The following is an 18057-nucleotide window of genomic DNA, read 5'->3' on the forward strand; positions in this document are numbered from 1 at the left end:
GTGCTTTGCATAATTTTAAGTTTTAGGAAACCTCAGTAAAGACTAACTGCCGTTTGTCTGAGTTTGGGCAGAACACTAAGCTGCAGTTAGTATCTTCTTTTCATGGCCACACTGGAGGAAACGGTGGCGATCCTAGGAACCCAGTGGTCCCAAAGACTTGTTATTGCAATACTAAACCGTGGTACAACTGCAGCCCCATCAGGTAACCTTCAGCTAGGAAGTGAGGATTTGTGGGCAATACTATTAACAAGAAAAGGTTGGTCCTTAGGGTATAAATATTGATTTGGTGATTGAAGGAGTGCCACCCAGTGGATATAAAGGTGTATTATACCTCACATATTTATATTCTAATGCAATTTGCAGTTACTTTTGATATTATGAGCAAGTGTGGTTTGTATTAATGTTCTGACAATTCATAATGATTAGTTCACTTATGAGTTAGTGAAGTACTAAAATGGATGATGGAAAGTTTGTAAAGAAATATGTACCATTAATTAAAATTATTTGTTACTCCTACATACCTCTTTATTAGTAATTACCTGCTTACAGTGGTGCCTCGCAAGACGAAATTAATTCGTTCCGCGAGTTTTGTCTTCTTGCGATTTTTTTCGTCTTGCAAAGCACGGTGTCGGGAAAGTTTTGGAAAAGCTTCAAAAATCACCAAAGTCTTTAAAAACCTCAAAAAAAGGCTACAAAAACAATCTAACATCCTTTTTGGGCAATTCCAATCCTATTAGTCCAAGTAGAAAGGCTTCTGGTTTCTTAATAAATGTATTTTTCAACATATTTTTCAACTCATTATAAATCTTTTCCCAGAAGTCCTTGGGACACATCCACCACACATGATAAAAGGTACCTTCTTTTTCTTTACATTTCCAACATAAAGTATCATTTGTAGCATTGGTATCTAACAACTCCATTTCCAATTTGGATTTTTCCATTGCAAAACCATTTTTCTTATCAAGCTTATACAGTTCATTGATCTGATAATATTGTAGCCAAACTAATTTATCTTTAATTTGATCAAATGGTCTTAATTTAAGTCCTTCATTGTCTTCCCACAATAGTGTGTATCTGAAGAAGTGTGCATGCACACGAAAGCTTATACCAAGAACTAACTTAGTTGGTCTTTAAGGTGCTACAGGAAGGAATTTTTTTATCCCCACAATAGATCACTGTATTTCAACCATTTACTCTCCATATTTAACTTTTTCTGGGCCTTTGTTTCCATTGGTGAGAGCCACCTGGATGTTTTCCTTTCTAAGAGATCTTTATATCTTATCCAAACATTATATAAAGATTTTCTGATTACATGAGCTTTAAAACCTTTATGGGCTGATATCTTGTCATACCATAAGTATGCATGCCAGCCAAATACATTGTCAAATCCCTCCAAATCTAGCACATCAACATTTTCTAGTTGAATCCATTCCTTAATCCAGCAGAAAGCTGCAGCTTCAAAGTATATCTTCAGGTCTGGCAAGGAAAATCCCCCTCTTTCTTTTGAGTCTGTTAATATTTTATGTTTAATTCTGGGGTTTTTCCCCTTGCCAGATAAATTTAGACAATGCTTTCTGCCATTCTTTAAAACATTTTACATTATCAATAATTGGGATAGCTTGAAATAAGAACAAAATCTTTGGCAATACATGCATCTTAACCACTGATATTCGGCCCATCATTGACAGTTTTAAATTTGACCATACCTCAAGATCTCTCTTAATTTCATTCCATAATTTTTCATAATTATCCTTATATAAATTCAAAATTTTCACTGATAAATTCACACCCAAATATTTCACTTTTTTCACAAAGACAAGGCCAGTCTTTTCCGGAAGGACTTTTCTCTCCTCATTATCTAAGTTTTCCCCCAACACTTTGGTTTTGCTCTTGTTTGAGTTAAATCCTGCTACTTGCCTGAACTCCTGAATCAGTTCCAGTGCTTTCACTGCACTGGAGTCTGGGTCTTGTAAAGTTAACACCAAATCGTCGGCAAAGGCTTTTAACTTATATTGTTTGGATACTACTGTTATACCTTTGACCTCTTCCTCCTTCAAAAAATTCCCGAAAATAAAAAGATCCTACTAAATGGATTGATCACAAGAAAAGAGGTTGAGAAGGCCATAAATCAGATGCAGCTTGGTAAAGCCCCAGGACCAGATGGTTTGTCTGCAAAATATTACAAGACTTTGAAAGATTGGCTTATTCAGCCGTTGGTTAAGGTGTGCAATAAAATATTAAGAGGGGACAAAGCACCTGAAACCTGGAAGGAAGCTTTTATAACTATGATACCAAAACCAGATCAAGATAGATCCAACGTAAATAATTACAGACCGCTCTCATTACTTAATGTGGATTACAAAAATTTTACTAACATTTTAACCAATAGGCTGAAGAAGATACTAACGGATTATATTCCTAAGGACCAGGCAGGATTCCTGCCTGGAAGACACATGAAAGATAATATTAGGAATATAATTGATGTGTTAGAAAGGTTGGAAGCTAAAAAAAAATTGCAAAGCGATGTTAATGTTTATTGATGCTGAGAAGGCCTTTGTCAATGTTTCCTGGAATTTTATAAAAAAGAATTTAGAAAGTATGGAGGTTGGACAAGAATTCCTAAATGGTATTAATGTGATCTATTTTGAACAAAAAGCAAAAGTTATAGTTAATAATGTGGTCTCAGAAGAAATTAGAATTGAAAAAGGAACCAGGCAAGGGCGCCCACTTTCCCCACTACTTTTTATTTCGGTTCTGGAGGTTTTGCTAAATATTTTAAGAAGGCCGTGCCTTGGTTTTTGAACTGTTACAGGAGTCGAATGAATTCCCAGAACGGATTAAATTCAAGAACCAAGGTACCACTGTCCTCTTAGTAGAGGTGGGGGGCAGTCCTGTTGCTCCACTGGGGTAGGCAGCCTAGGATGCAGGAGATCTTCCGCTCAGATGGATTAAAGTCCTCAGCACTGGCTCAGATGGGCTTATCTTGCTCATCCTTGCCCAGCTGGCTGAGATGAGCCTGATGTAGTCCCAAAAAGGGGGGTGTTTCCAGGGGTGGGACTGGGGGAGGGGCGACTTAGGCACAGTCATGTGACACAGCAACGTGGTGCAAAATACTATTTGAAAGGCTTGTTTCCCCTCTGCCAGTCTTAGACAGAGCAGTAGCAACAGCCCTACTGCTGAACAGAGTTAGGATCTGGTATAACTTTGATGTTGATCTTTGTTGATGTTTGTTTCCAATAGAAACAGCCAATTGAAGGGGCAGTAAGGATGAAAAAGTTATGCACTTAGGTTGCATCTAATGTGCAGTTGGTATATCAAATAAATAAGGCTACCAGATGCTGAGACCATCGACAGGAAGTGAAAATTTTCTTGTAGCAGAGTACATTGCTGCTGGCAGTGAACATGCGGTAGAAGCATAGATGCTTATAAAATTGCTTAATTCAATTTAAAGAAAATAGATCCCTTATTTTGCATTTGAAAATGGGCCCCAAGTTGAAGATTTTTGAAATGAACGAACTTGAGGTGTATGTCTGTTATAAGTCTTTGACAGCACCTGAATGCAACACATGCTTCTGTTGTGAGGATCAAATTCAATAAAAAGTTAGTTTGGATGTTCTTTTTACATTTTTTTTATAGTTAAGTTGAGAGGGAAAGATTTTGCTTTGCTAGAGATAGAGAGGTAAACTATTCAAAACTTGGAATTTTGAATTTTTAAAAACAATATTAGCGGATAAAATTATGACCTGTAATCAAAACTGTATATGGAGAATGTTACATGAATATATATAAAAATTTTAAAAAAATTGTTTTATCCCCTTGAAGGATCAGTAAGTTACTGTGGCAAGAGCTTTGATAGACAACTACATTAGTAGTGCCCTCAAAAAAAATCCTTAGGTTATTAAAATACTGTCAATCAACATATGGTGGTTTACACTCTCAAGGTTTAAGACCAGTTAACACATGGAGTTAGGTATAATATATTGAGGCATGGGGCACTTGTTGCGTTCCTACACAACCTTGTCAATTCTCTGCTTTTCTTTTGAAAAAAATCTTTCAAGGCTTCGGTTACATGCATTTGTCCTTAAGTCTGAAAGCTGCTTCAGACAACTTGAGCTCTGAACTTCACCCTGTCTCATCTCTGAATATCATGAGCATGTAAATGATAAGGTAGTGTAAACATGTCTAAGCACATCTTCAGGTGTGGTCTGCCACTGTGGCCAAAGTTGAGCCTGAGTCAATATTCAACTTTTGTTTGTAGATTCATCTGCCCCAACTTCTTTCTCTTACGTAAGACTGGTTTTGTCTGTGCTATAGGACAAAGAAACTGGAAGACTTTGTATAAACAATGTACTGGAGACACTATCTGAGCTTTAAGATAAAACCTTTTAAAAATGCATGTGGGACAGTAAAGATGGCAAAAGCAGCACCCCTGATCCTTCCCCAGTTCTACAGAAATATTCAACACTGATCCGTAAAGCAAGACTGTTCAATGGTATCGCTCTCTGAAGTTTATTTTCTGCTCTACAGTAGACTAACTCTGATTGCATTTGTCAGGGCAAAGGGTTTGTTTTCATCTGCTGTTCATTTCATAGGGCTGCCCAGCCATATATCTGGATGGGCTGGGGTCGTTCAGGCCCCACAGTTCTGTTTGCTGTACAGTGGAACCTCGTTTTACGTACCACCCCCCTTGCAAACGCTGCGGGTTACGAGCTCCGCTAACCTGGAAGTAGGTCCCCTTGTTGCAAACTTTGCCCCAGGATGCGAGCGGAAGTCATGTACCAGAAGCACGGCAGCAGTGGGAGGTGCCATTAGTGAAAGCGCACCTCATTTTATGAGCGGTTTCGGGTTACAAACGGACATCCAGAACAGATTAAGTTTGTAACCGGAGATACCACTGTATGTACATTTTTGTTTCTGTTGTGCCATAGCTCCTCCCTGAGTCTGCTTATGTACAAGAGATCTTTCCAGTCATTCATTACAACTTCATATCTGGGGCTTTTGTTTACTTTGCTCCAAAATCCCTACAGACAACACACAGAAAATAACTTCTGTGCTAGAGATAAATTTTTGTAGACACCTGAAGGCAGCCCCGTTTGGGAAGCTCTTAATGCTTGCTTTTTGACAAGCTATATGCACAAGTTCTGCTTTCTTATTGCCATATTGCTCATGGCCCATGCTTCTGCCCTCAGTAGACAGTAATTGTAGCCATCAGAAGCAGTATTGGTGCACTAGAAGCTAGTAACCTTGGACCTCCTGCTCAGATTTCCGTCCTGTTACGGCAGCTGTGTGGGAAGACGGTCAAATATAAACTCTTCATGTGCCTTGTGCCCAATGATGTCCCTCTCTGGAAGGATACCCAGGACTGTTGCTGCAGCACATCCTTCTTCTTTGATGTTTTGTTGTATTTTTAATATTTTGTTGGAAGCCGCCCAGAGTGGGGAAACCCAGCCAGATGGGCAGGGTATAAATAATAAATTATTATTATTATTATTTATTTTTATCTCCGCTTGCTGGGCAGGGTAGAGTAAGTGGCTCTGCTATTGTGTGGATTCCAGAAGATCACTAGTGGCAGCCTGTTTGTGGCTCTGTGACAATCATAATATCTAATGATTCCTTTTAAAATTTATATCTCCTCTTTCTCCTCTTTGCTTCAAATAATTTGAATAGAAGTGCTCCCCTTCCCCTGACAGTATGGCCCATTGAGTTCCTTTTTATCTACTGCTTGGCAAAACCATCACTTAACGTGCATTATCATCTAACATTTACTGCTTATTAACTGAGCAGTAGAAGTATTTGATTACTTTATTCCTAAACCCTTCACTGTATGATAGATTTCTTTTAGTCAAATATAAATAGTTGTAAGATTTGCTGCTTTTGTGCTTGTGCTCTGAGTAGATAAATGGACAGCAGCATGCTTGAGTAGGAAGAATGCATGTGATGGGGAAATCTGGGCAGAATCCAGTTGCTAGCTGTAGACATCCTCCAAACCAGCTTTTGGACTCTTGCTGCAGGAGAACTGCATGTGCAAACAGAATTACTGTTTCTGGATCAGAATAATTTCTTAGGCTATGCAGAGTGTCTGTCCCGCCCCCCCCCCATCTTATTAAGCTTGGCCTTACAGAATAAATCTAGCCTTAGCAGCAGGCAGTGAGACCTTTGGAAACAGAGGAACAGCTCCTGACTTTTGGGAACATATGGCCTCCGTACATAATGCTTTAAACTGAAACACTTCTTTGATGTGTCTAGTTCCAGCCTATAAGTAACTCAGCATCTGCTGGTGTTACAGTGTTTTTATTTTAACGCCATAATATACAGGAAAAATACTGCAACCCCCCCCAAACCTTCCAACCTTTAGCCAGAACCCTTTGACTGAAGCATTGTTGCTGTTCCACTATTTGGTTGGGCGGGGGGGGGGGGGATAGAGAAGCACATTTTAATTTTGAAAGAAGAAAAAAGTGAAACCAACTCAGTTGATGTGTACATCTGCTTGCATGTTTTAGCTCATGCTAAATACTTCAGCTATGAAAAATAGCATTCCTTGAGTATAAGTATCCTTGTATTTAGTGGTTGATTTTGAACTGATCAAAAACTGTCAGATTTACTGTGTTCTGAAGACTTTTCAAGCCACTATTCAGAGTTAACAAGGGCTATTGACTGTTTGGCTCCGAAGTGCCCTCTCCAGTTGCATGGAGCCCGGACAGCCCTGTGGTTTTCCCCGGAGCTGAGGGCGATGAAACAATCATTGAGATGGCTAGAGCACCAGTGGTGGAAAACTCACCGTTAGAGCTCAATGTCGATGCAGATGCAATAGAGGCGGTGAAGAAGGTCCTCTTTGCCATTGCTATTGCCACTCCCGCTTTGCAGAAGGGGCGCTGCGCAGCTCTCTATCTCTGCGCAGCGCCTCTCCAGTGAAGCGGGAGGAGGAACGGAGCCCCTTCTATTTCTCCTCCTGCTTTGCTGGAGAGGCGCTGCGCTGCGCCTCTCCAGTGAAGTGAAGTCAGAACAGCAAGAGGGATTGACAGAGCTGTTTGACAGTGGAATTTGCTGCCAAGGAGTGTGGTGGAGTCTCCTTCTTTGGAGGTCTTTAAGCAGAGGCTTGACAACCATATGTCAGGAGTGCTCTGATGGTGTTTCCTGCTTGGCAGGGGGTTGGACTCGATGGCCCTTGTGGTCTCTTCCAACTCTATGATTCTATGATTCTATGATTGCTGCGCAGCGAAAGCAGCGATCCGCCTTGCTGTTCTGCTTCAGCAAAAGCAACACATAGCCTCTTCAGGGCAGGGGGACTGTTCCTCCCGTTGCCCTCAAGAAACTTCACGCGGCTATCCCAGAAGTCAGAACAGCAAGAGGGATCACTGCTTTCGCTGCGCAGCGATCCCTCTTGCTGTTCTGGCTTCTGGGATAGCTGCGCAGCCTGCATTCGCTCCATAAGATGCACACACATTTCCCATTACTTTTTAGGGGAGGAAAAGTGTGTCTTATAGAGCGAAAAATATGGTAGCCTTGGTCGCACTGGTGGATGATCTCTGGCGGCCTAGGGACAAAGGTGAAAGCTGTTTCCTAGTTCTGCTGGATCTCTCTGCGGCCTTTGATACTATCGACCATGACATCCTCCTGGACTGTCTAGAGGGGCTGGGAGCTGGAGGCAGTGTTATACAGTGGTTCCTCTCCTCCTTCCTGGGCCTTGTCCAGAAAGTTGTGTTGGAGGATGAGTGTTCAGACCCCTGGCCTCTCACTTGTGAGGTGCCTCAGGGTTACGTCCTCCCCCATGCTTTTTAACATCTACAGTGGTGCCTCGCAAGACGAAATTAATTCGTTCCGCAAGTCTCTTCGTCTTGCGGTTTTTTTGTCTTGCGATGCACGGTTTCCCATAGGAATGCATTGAAAATCAATTAATGCGTTCCTAGGGAAACCGCCTTCAGACCAGGTCCGGGGACAGTCTGGGGGGGGGGGGACAAGGGCTTTTCTTCCCACCCCCAGCATTTTAAAAAACCCCGGGACAGCGGAGGACTTCTCCGCTGTCCGGGCGATCTTAAAATGCTGGCGGGCGGCATTTTAAAATCGCCCCGGGACAGCGGAGGACTTCTCCGCTGTCCGGGGCGATTTAAAAGCCCCTGGGAAGGCAGGCAGGGGGGACAAAGACTTTTGCCCCCCGCCAGCCTTCAGAAGAGGTCCTGGACCTCTTCTGAAGGCGGGCGGGGGGCGAAAGTCTTTGCTCCCCCCCCCGCCTGCCTTCAAAAGCCCTCCGGGACAGGCAGGCAGGGGGGAGCAAAGACTTAGGCCCCCCGCCTGCCTTCAGAAGGTGTTCCCTCCCCCCCGCCCGGCTTCGGAGCACCGGGAGAAGCGATCTCCCCGCAGCCCCTTGCTTCAAAAGAGGTCCGGGGACAGCGGGAAGCGCTTCCCGCTGTCCCCGGACCTGGGGCTGCGGGGAGAAGATCGCTTCTCCCCGCCGCCCCTTGCTTCAAAAGAGAAGACCCGCTGTCCCCGGGGCAAGCTTCGTTTTGCGAAGCAAGCCCATAGGGAAATTCGTCTTGCGAGGCAACTCGAAAACGAAAAAACCTTTCGTTTTGTGAGTTTTTCGTCTCGCGAGGCGTTCGTCTTGCGGGGTACCACTGTACAGTGGTACCCCGCAAGACGAATGCCTCGCAAGACGGAAAACCCGCAAGACGAAAGGGTTTTCTGTTTTGGAGGCGCTTCACAAGACGAATTTCCCTATGGGCTTGCATCGCAAGACGAAAGCCCATAGGGAAATGCTGGCGGTCGGGAGCAAAGACTTTTGCCCACAGCCGGCCTTCAGAAGAGGACCTCTTCTGAAGGCCGGCGGGGGGCAAAAGTCTTTGCTCCCCCCCGCCTGCCTTCCCCCCCCCCCCGCCTGCCCCGGGCGATCTTAAAATGCTGGCGGGCGGGAGCGAAGCGTTCGCTGCCGACCCCCAGCATTTAAAAATCTCCAAGGGACAGCAGAGAAGTCTCTGTCCCGGGGAGATTTTAAAATGCTGGGGGTCGGGAGCGAAGCGTTAGCTGCCGACCCCCAGCATTTTAAAATCTCCCGCTGTCCCGGGGAGATTTTAAAATGCTGGGGGTCGGGAGCGTTCGCTGCCGACCCCCAGCATTTTAAAATCTCCCCGTGTCCCGGGGAGGTTTTAAAATGCTGGGGGTCGGGAGCGAAGCGCTGCCGACCCCCAGCATTTTAAAATCTCCCCGGGACAGGGGGAGGTTTTAAAATGCTGGGGGTCGGCAGCTAAGCTGTCCTGACAAGGACAGAAGTACTGTTTTTGGGGGATGGGGCGGGCAGATGTGGAGGACTTCCTGGTCCTGAATGGGGTAACTGTGCCCCTGAAGGACCAGGTGCACAGCCTGGGAGTCATTTTGGACTCACAGCTGTCCATGGAGGCTCAAGGCAATTCTGTGTCCAGAGCATCTATCTCCCAGCTCCATCTGGTACGCAGGCTGAGACCCTATCTGCCCGTAGACTCACCAGAGTGGTGCATGCTCTAGTTATCTCCTACTTGGACAACTGCAATGTGCTCTATGTGGGACTACCTTTGAAGGTGACCCGTAAGTACAACTAATCCAGAATGCAGCATTTGTATACATTTATATAAATATGCACACCCTTAGTCACCTGCCTGCGCATATATATAACTGTGTTGATCACATGCCAAGAGGACTTGCTGTGGAAGCCAAAGTGAGAATATTTCCCAGGGAGTGGATATGCTGGTGATTTCCCTGTGCAAATTCCACTGCATTCCTATTCTTTGATGGCTGGGAGAGACTCGCTTGGGAAAAGGAAAACAAGCATTGTGGAAGACTATGAGTCATAGCTCAGTGGCAGAGCATCTGCTTTGCATGCAGAAGGTCCCAGGTTCAACCCCTGGGCATCTCCTGGTGGAGGTAGGAGATATTCCTGCCTGAAATGGACCAATAGCCTGACTCTGTATGAGGTGCTGCAAGCCATGCCCACTGCACTCAGGTTCTATTTGTGCAGGCCATCAGCGGTACCAGGAAGGGGTTGCATCCCCATTGTCTTTGTACAGCTGGCCCCTGGTGGTACAAATGCATATTGTGTATCTGACCTGGCGAACGGATAAATGAGATACAGCGAGAATGGTGATTGGGACCTGCTGCACAGGTCTCTTTGTTGAGGCTTCTGGAAATAATTGCATATGTGTGGGGTGAACCGCTGAACCTTGGCATCTGCAACCTGAGATGGGGCCTGGTAGTCCACGTGTGTTGGAAAGACTGGAAGGGCAGCTATTTGCTCAGGGGCATTTCCACTGCCTTTGATTATCTATACAAGGTGGGGCACTTGGGTTGTTCAGCAGTTACCTACACATGTCTCCCTTTCCCCCAACTGACCTGCCAGGTCTTGTTGTCTCAAAAGCATCTCTGTTCTCAGACTTGCTTCCCAAAATGTTAGCAAAGTTCTGCTTTCCCCACCAGCTGTGAGGGCAGGATGCCCCTTCACTATGGTGGCCCTTCACCTGAGCCATCCCTTGTGACATCAGAATCCATGTAGGCAGGGCATGTGAGGCATAGCCCTGTGGCACGTGAATTGTCATCTGAGTTGAGCTTGATACATGTAGGTTATATATTCTGCTGATACTGTGAGGCAGTTGACTGTTGAGATGTTCCACATCCTGAGCATTCCCATGTCACTACGGGCCTGGGAAAGGTGGGGAAGCCTGGGAAATTCAGTTTCTGTATCCTCTGTGTTTCTGCCAGATTGCACTAGATGGTACAGTGGTACCTCGGGTTAAGTACTTAATTTGTTCTGGAGGTCCGTACTTAACCTGAAACTGTTCTTAACCTGAAGCACCACTTTAGCTAATGGGGCCTCCTGCCGCACCGCCGGAGCACAATTTCTGTTCTCATCCTGAAGCAAAGTTCTTAACCTGAAGCACTATTTCTGGGTTATCAGAGTCTGTAACCTGAAGCATATGTAACCCGAGGTACCACTGTGTTGTGGATGTGACTGATGGGGAATTGGATGTGGTAGAATTATGTCTGCTCCTAGCTGTGCTTATGCCTGGCCTGTGGCCTGGCCTGCTTTATGTTAATTACATGTGGATGTATCTTTGCCTGCCAGGTTCTGTAGGCATGGGTGACTGTATTTCTGTCTGCGTGGTCCGTCTCCCCCGCTCCACTGGGGGGTGGGTAGGGGCTAATTATGCCTCATCCAGACTCCTCTTGAGCGTCTCATTCCCTGGATGCAGTTCTTACTACAGATGTCTAGGCAAGAGGCTGTTTACATGTTTGACTATGTACAGACCTTGAAGGCTGGAAATCAATACATCTGCAACAGTTGTACCACCGGAACATAAATGCCACTATTTCAGCAGAGTTGACACACTCTTCAGGGCCTGTTTTGGGTTTTCCAGAGTATAACTTAGAAAACCTGAAAAACTGGTTCCATGGAGATGGAGGGAGAGGGGTGAGTGGAAGAGTCTTATGCATCCATGGGCAGTAGCTGCTCTGCAAGCCTACTTCTCTTTCTTTGTAAAGCACTGTACATTGACCCTTAGTCATATGTCCCAGCCAAGAAGGAGGCCTTTAGGAGAAAGCTTTTTCCTTCTTAAAATTGTTTCCTTTTTTTTTTTTTTTGCTGAAGGAACGTATTGCTTTTGCTATCAACTCTGGTATTATATGTTTGATAATGCTAAGGGTATCTCTACATCTTCAAGTTGGACATGTATCCCCAGAACAGAAAGAATGGGTGGGCGCCACAGTAGATAGACTGGTAACTTGATCATAGGCTTGTTTACTCAAAAGTAATTCTCATTGTGTTCAGTACTACTTAACTCCTCAGTAAGCATATAACCTTGCAACCAGATTAACCTAGTTTTTATGAAAGCATTTATTGAGACATATTGGGGAACTCAGTGGAGTAAATGTAATCCAGATGGTATAGCAACCTCATCAGCCTTTTTGTGGTTACTTTTTGGAAGGGCCACTTGGAGGCGGAAATGGAGAGTGGTTGAGAAGCTCCGACCCTTAGAGCCACTACTCATTTTTCCTATGGGATGGTAATGGAAGGATGACCAGTTAGAATTTAGTTTGATCTTTCATTCACCATTTTATGGAGCTCTTTCAGTTGGTCATCCAATAATTGCCACATGGTACCAACAGCCAGTGGTGTTCAACAGTATTTTTACCATACTGGTTTCTGTTAGTCTCTACCTAACAGTTTCTGCCTTGCATCTGAAAACTTGCATCTGTCTCTTTAACAAAGAAGTGCATTCCTTTCCGATGGTTGAAAAATTTAGTTTCCCTTTTGCAGCCAGGACTCCACATAAGGGACGAAGAAATAAAAGCAATATAAAATGAAAATTCTTAACAATCAGAGCTTCCTTATTTGTTAATAATCTTTCCTAGTCACAAACAATTAAATTTTTTTTTGTTTTGTTTTACTTTCAGTCTGTTAATGCCTCTTCTTACGCCAGCAGTCAGTTTACATTCCAGGTGATAGTTTAACTGGTAGACAGATCACCTCAGTTGTAATTAATCACAGTCTCAAAGATAATTAAAGAAGGGAGATCTAGCTGACCTAATGCCTCGAGGGCTAACCTTCAGGGCTATTCTGTGGTGGTTGGTTTCTCTCTCCCAGTCACTCACTGTATCAGAAACGCCCCCGTCTTCAGCGTGAAGAGTAGCTTTCTTCAGAGCATTAGAGGTTGATCCCTTGGATCCCCCTATATTCAAAGAGAGGATGTGACAACCAAGATTTATGTCTTGGCTGTCATTAATCACTGCATAATTATCTCTGTTGACGGAATACCAACAGTAAACAACTAGTCAGCCATCTTTTTATCCCAGAATTCTGTATTTAGGCATTATCACATGAATGTTTGTTTTATGGTGGTCACAGACGAATAAATAAATTGTTTATTGGTTTTAATTCTGTATATACTTTGCCATGTAAGAGGTCTTGTGCGGGTTTTGTCTTAAAAGATAGCCTAATTGAGTTGACATAAGCAAAATTGCCAGAGTAGAACCTGAGACCAAACTACAAACTGGTTCAATTGCTGATTCTTTCGTGAACTCACAAAGTGGTCTAAGGCAAGCCCCATCCACCCCTCTGCAATATGGGGTAACAATTCTGGCACATGGTTTTTTAATATATTATTAGAATCGTGATTAAAATTGCCAGGGTGGCTTTCAATAAAAGCATTCCTGCATTTCAGGGGGTTGGACTAGATGACCCTTGGGGTAGATTGCTGTTTTTGAGCTATTTGTATGGAAAACTGGCAAAAAGGGCACTGCTGCCATGGGCTGCCATACGCCTGCATTTTCCCGGACAGTTTCCCGATTTCTGCCTGGACACTGCTGCCGACTGCAGTACCTTGGTTCTCAAACACCGAAAACCTGGAAGTGTTCCGGTTTTCAAACATTTTTTGGTCAGCCAAACGTCCAATGCGGTTGTTGGCTATTGATTCCGGGGCACTTGCACCAATCAGAAGCTGCACCTTGGTTTTCTGATATTTTGAAAGTCAAACAGACATCTGGAATGGATTAAGATTGGCGCTTTTGTTTTTGCTATTTATTTTGCGTTTTTGTGGCTTTTTCGGTTAATTTGTTTTTGTGACTGTGTGGAACCCAGTTCAGCTACTGATTGATGGATTGTGTGACTGCGGAAATGGATAAAAGCCTCCATCCAAACTGACTATCATCAGTGCAGGTAAGAATTTGTTTTTGTTTTTATTATCTACAATACAGTGGTACCTCGGATTACATACGCTTCAGGTTACATATTGTCAGAGCTGCTTGAAGATCCTAGCTCACAGAGGATCACGCTAGCCAGCGATCATTAAGTAAAAGTCTTTATTGAGTTACAGTTTCCATTCTCAAGCTGCTGCGTGCAACTCTACGTCTAGTAGCTAGATCGGCGAAGCTCCGTCTGAGTCTCCGCCCCGTGTGCACCAACTTAATATCCTAGCCCGGCTCCACCTTTTCCGCCTGACTGTCCTCCTCTGGGTCCCTCTACCCCCCGGGGTCTCTTCCTTCCGGGATTCTTCTGACGCTGACCCCCCGGACCCTCCTGTCTCCTTGCGCCGGGCTTTAGGACCTGGCTCCCTTTCCGGGCTGCTTACTGCGCCGCCTTCCTCTGCATTTGAACTTGGCGCGCGCGCCCAACCTTCCACTTTCCGCTTAACCGTTTCTTCGCTCCCCGATGGAGGTGTGGCCACTCCTGACTCGTGCCCTCCCTCCTGTGGTGAGCTGCCAGCGCTTGCCCCCTGGCTCCCTTCCTCTTCCCTGCTCTCTGGCGGTGACGCTGGTCCCGATTTCCAACTGCTCTCCTCTGAGTCCCCTCTGGCTCTATCTTCCTGGGGTGCCCCCCTAGACTCCCCCCTTGCCCTGGCCACTGGTGCTCCTTTCTGTGAATCCTCTGATTCACTGGAAAGACTCGGAGATCTCGGGTCGTCGTCATCACTCATCTTTTCTTCTGCCTCCTCCCCTTCGCTCTCTGTTTCCTCCCTTGCCCTTGCCTCTGCTCCTAAACCCCTGACACATATGCTTCAGGTTACAGACTCCACTAACCCAGAAATAGTACCTTGGGTTAAGAACTTTGCTTCAGGGTGAGAACAGAAATTGTACTCCGGCGGCACGGCAGCAGCAGGAGGCTCCATTTGCTAAAGTGGTGCTTCAGGTTAAGAACGGACCTCTGGAATGAATTAAATAATTAACCTGAGGTACCACTGTACTGTTTTATTTATTTTATAGTACAGTACATTGATATTGCTTTCATTTTATGGATCAATGGTCTCGTTAGATAGTAAAATTCATGTTAAATTGCTGTTTTAGGGGTTGTTTTTAAAAGACTGGAATGGATTAATCTGTTTTGCATTATTTTCTATGGGAAAGCACGCCTTGGTTTTGGAACAGACTTCACGAACGGATTAAGTTTGAGAACCAAGGTACCAGTGTATTCTGACTGTGTATGGGAAAATCCGGACATATGTCAACCCTACCTTGGGGTCCCTTCCAAATCTACACTTGGTAATCTTTACAATAAGGAACGCTTTCCCCATGTAATGACGTTATCTGATAGGAAAGGTCAGTTAGGGCCCACAGGCAGAAGTGGGGGAGTTCGCAACATTGCATAGGTCTTTCTCCGAGACACCTCAACTCTTAGAATCACAGCACTGTAGAGTTGGAAGAGACCCAGCCCCATGCAATGCAGGAATCATCTGCCCCTTTCTTACTTAAAAAGTATGGAAAAGGTCACATCCCCAACATTTTTCTATTATTTTATTTTTTTAACAATTATAACTGGTACTGGATTTTTATCACACTATATGCATTAATTAGCTCTCACCAATATGTACCTGAAACTCCGGATTACATTTTATATATCTGAAAGCTTATGCCATTATAAATGTATTTACCATTAAGATGCCACAAGACTTGCTGCTGTATTTACCACATACTTATTTTTTGTTAGGTAATAATTCACTTTTGTTGAACACAGGTTATTAATACTGGCAGTTGTTTCTGCTTCTGCTGTGTCTGCAGTCTGTAAAGTGAAGAAGCGCAGGGGGGGGGCAAGGAAGAAAAGGAGGCAGCCCCTCTGACTGTGGGGAGGTGCTGCGTTGCTGCCTGCAATCTGCGGGGGCTCCCTGATAGGTGGTGCCAGTTGGATTGCTATAGCATGTTATATGTGGGGCTGCCTCTAAAGACGGTTCAGAAATTTTAGCAGGTGCAAAATTTGGCAGCTAAGTTGCTCACCAGGATAAGACGGTTTGAACAAATCCTGGCCCAACTGCACTGGCTACCAATAAGTTTCCGGGCCCAATTCAGAGTGCTGGTTTTGACCTACCAAGCCTTTAATGGCTCAGGATCGTAATACCTCAAGGACTGCCTCTCTCCATGTGAACCAACCCAGACCCTGAGATCGTCTTCGGAAGCCCTTCTTTGGGAGCCTCCTCCGTGAGAGGTCTGGAGAGTGGCAACACGAAAATGGGCCTTCTCTGCAGTGGCTCCCCATCAGTGGAATGCTCTCCCCAGGGCAGTTCGCCTGGCGCCTTCATTATACATCTTAAGGTGCCAGGCAAAAGCTTTCCACTTTAACCAGGCCTTTGGCTAATTAACATCTTGTGACCTTTTACATGTCTTTGGGTGGGGTGGGGGTTATGGGATTGTTCTTGTTTGTGTTATGTATCTTGTGTTTTTATTTTGGATTTTTATGCTGTGAACTGCCCAGAGATCTTTGAATGAAGGGGTTATACAAATTTAATAAATAATAACAATACCAGCATCCATGGCGCATCTTCTGAACTCAGCTGTTCCTTGTTAGTGTGTTCTTCCTTTGCAACTTCCTGGCCAGTGCTAGGACTGTCCTTCCTGATTCCAGCTTCATTTTGCCCTGCCTTTACTGAATGGCTACACCTCGTAAGATTGGTCTTGCTGTATGTAATTGTTTTTCCAAGTTCCCTTTTTATGTTCTTATTTGTTGACTCAAACCAAAAAAGCTATGCTGAAGAGTTATCTTTCATGGCAGACGTATTGCAAACCACCCTGATGCCCCTGCTCCCCCAGTGCAAGGTTATGGAGTGTTCAGAATAATTACTACTCGGACAAAAACAATGGCTTCTGTTGCAATTTAATTGAAGTAAATGATATTCGAATTAAGTGGTTTTAACAATACTGCAAAGTTGTGTTTAGCTGATTTACAGTGTAAAGGGTTTGGTGATTGATCATTAACTTCTCTGAACAGTGAAATTCTTCGGTTCTTTAGCAAACAGAGCGCAGGGAGGAATATCTGATAGGGCTGCACGAATTGCTGTGGCCTTTCCTTGTCCTCTTGTTGAGCGTGCCGGCTGTATGCTCCACTTTGCTTCTGCAATTGTTCGGCCTTTGCTCTCCAACTAGTTAAGGTGTGGCTGGCTGATTCAGGTTGTTCTCTCTTTCCCCTCTTACCTGAAGATTTGCATGTTTGACCTGGTGGAGTAATTGGGCCCACAGCAACCTGGGCGTGCCTCTCTGAGAAACATTTAGTTTCATGTATGACTCATAAGCTGAAGCACACACACCACTTCCCCAATCTACAGAAGCCATTTTAACTGCACAAAACTGCTGGATTACTTTTTACTGTCTAGCTTTTGGGACTCTGCAAGCATCTTAGATCAAGGTAATTTTGACTGACTTAACTTGGTGAAGTGTCTGTAACTTAAATTTAATATTTCTGGTAGAGGATTAGGTGTACCTGCTGAGTTTTTAAAAACAAACATGGCTGTGTGCTTTTGGCTATGTTAATAATTGAAAGTCACACGCTTAATTTAATTAAAAATAGGGAACAGATAGTGTAATACTGACTGTTTTGTATTTAAATGTTTTGTTTGCCACAATATTTAAAAAATGGGTTTGCAAGATTAAGGCTGGGAAAATGATCTGTTGTATCACAATAACTTTGATTGCAGGAAAAATGAAAATCACTTTAAGGGGCCTGTCAGCTTTACTGGTTTACCTATATATAAAAGTGTTAATGGATTTAATGCTTTTGAAAAAGGAAACTAATATAATATAAACTGTTGAAATCCAGCACTGTGTGCCACAGAAAAAATACATTTCAGGTGTAGCCTTTACCTTTAAGGTGGATTCTTATTTGTAAAATAGTTACGTGTGTCTAAGCATGGTATAGGCAAGCCTGTGGCAATCCTCCAGACGACACATTAGTAAACTGAGCTGGGTTAAAGAGTTGAATTCTGATTGTTCACATCCAAGAGACTGAACTGAGGAAGACTGAGCCAGTCTTCTGTTGTCTGTGATTTTAGCACTCATCTTTCTGTTATGCTACCCAAAAAATGAAAAATAAGAGTTTGTAGTTGTCATAATCCTAAAGACTGTTGTTGCTGGGAATTTCTGCTGTTCTATACTGCAAAACGTATATATTACATTTTATAGCAGAAGGGAGTTTGTGTTGTAACGTAAAGGTCTCAGGTTAGGACCAAGGAGTGGAAAGGCTGTTTCTGTGAGGGGAGGGGAATACGCTTGAGTTGTAAATTATTTGTCTATTGACTTGAGTTGTAAATTATTTGTCTATTGACATGTCTGTTTTCCACA

General features: G+C 44.0%; 1 protein-coding gene across 5 annotated transcripts in view; it reads left to right on the forward strand.

Moving 5' to 3' along the window:
• ELF1 (E74 like ETS transcription factor 1) overlaps positions 1 to 18057 on the forward strand; it is a 67228-nt gene that overhangs the window by 788 nt on the left and 48383 nt on the right. The window contains exon 1 of one of the 5 annotated variants that reach the window (XM_083519387.1): positions 13492 to 13675. The exons of 3 other annotated variants lie outside the window; for them this stretch is intronic. The gene's annotated coding sequence lies outside the window, so the exon portion shown is untranslated. Of the gene's footprint in view, positions 1 to 13491; positions 13676 to 16968; positions 17126 to 18057 lie in introns of those variants that run through there. One more of the 5 variants, XM_083519385.1, reaches the window with a different exon arrangement.

Source organism: Podarcis liolepis (genome assembly GCF_965112155.1).
Source record: "Podarcis liolepis genome assembly, chromosome: 8".
NCBI lineage: Eukaryota > Metazoa > Chordata > Lepidosauria > Squamata > Lacertidae > Podarcis > Podarcis liolepis.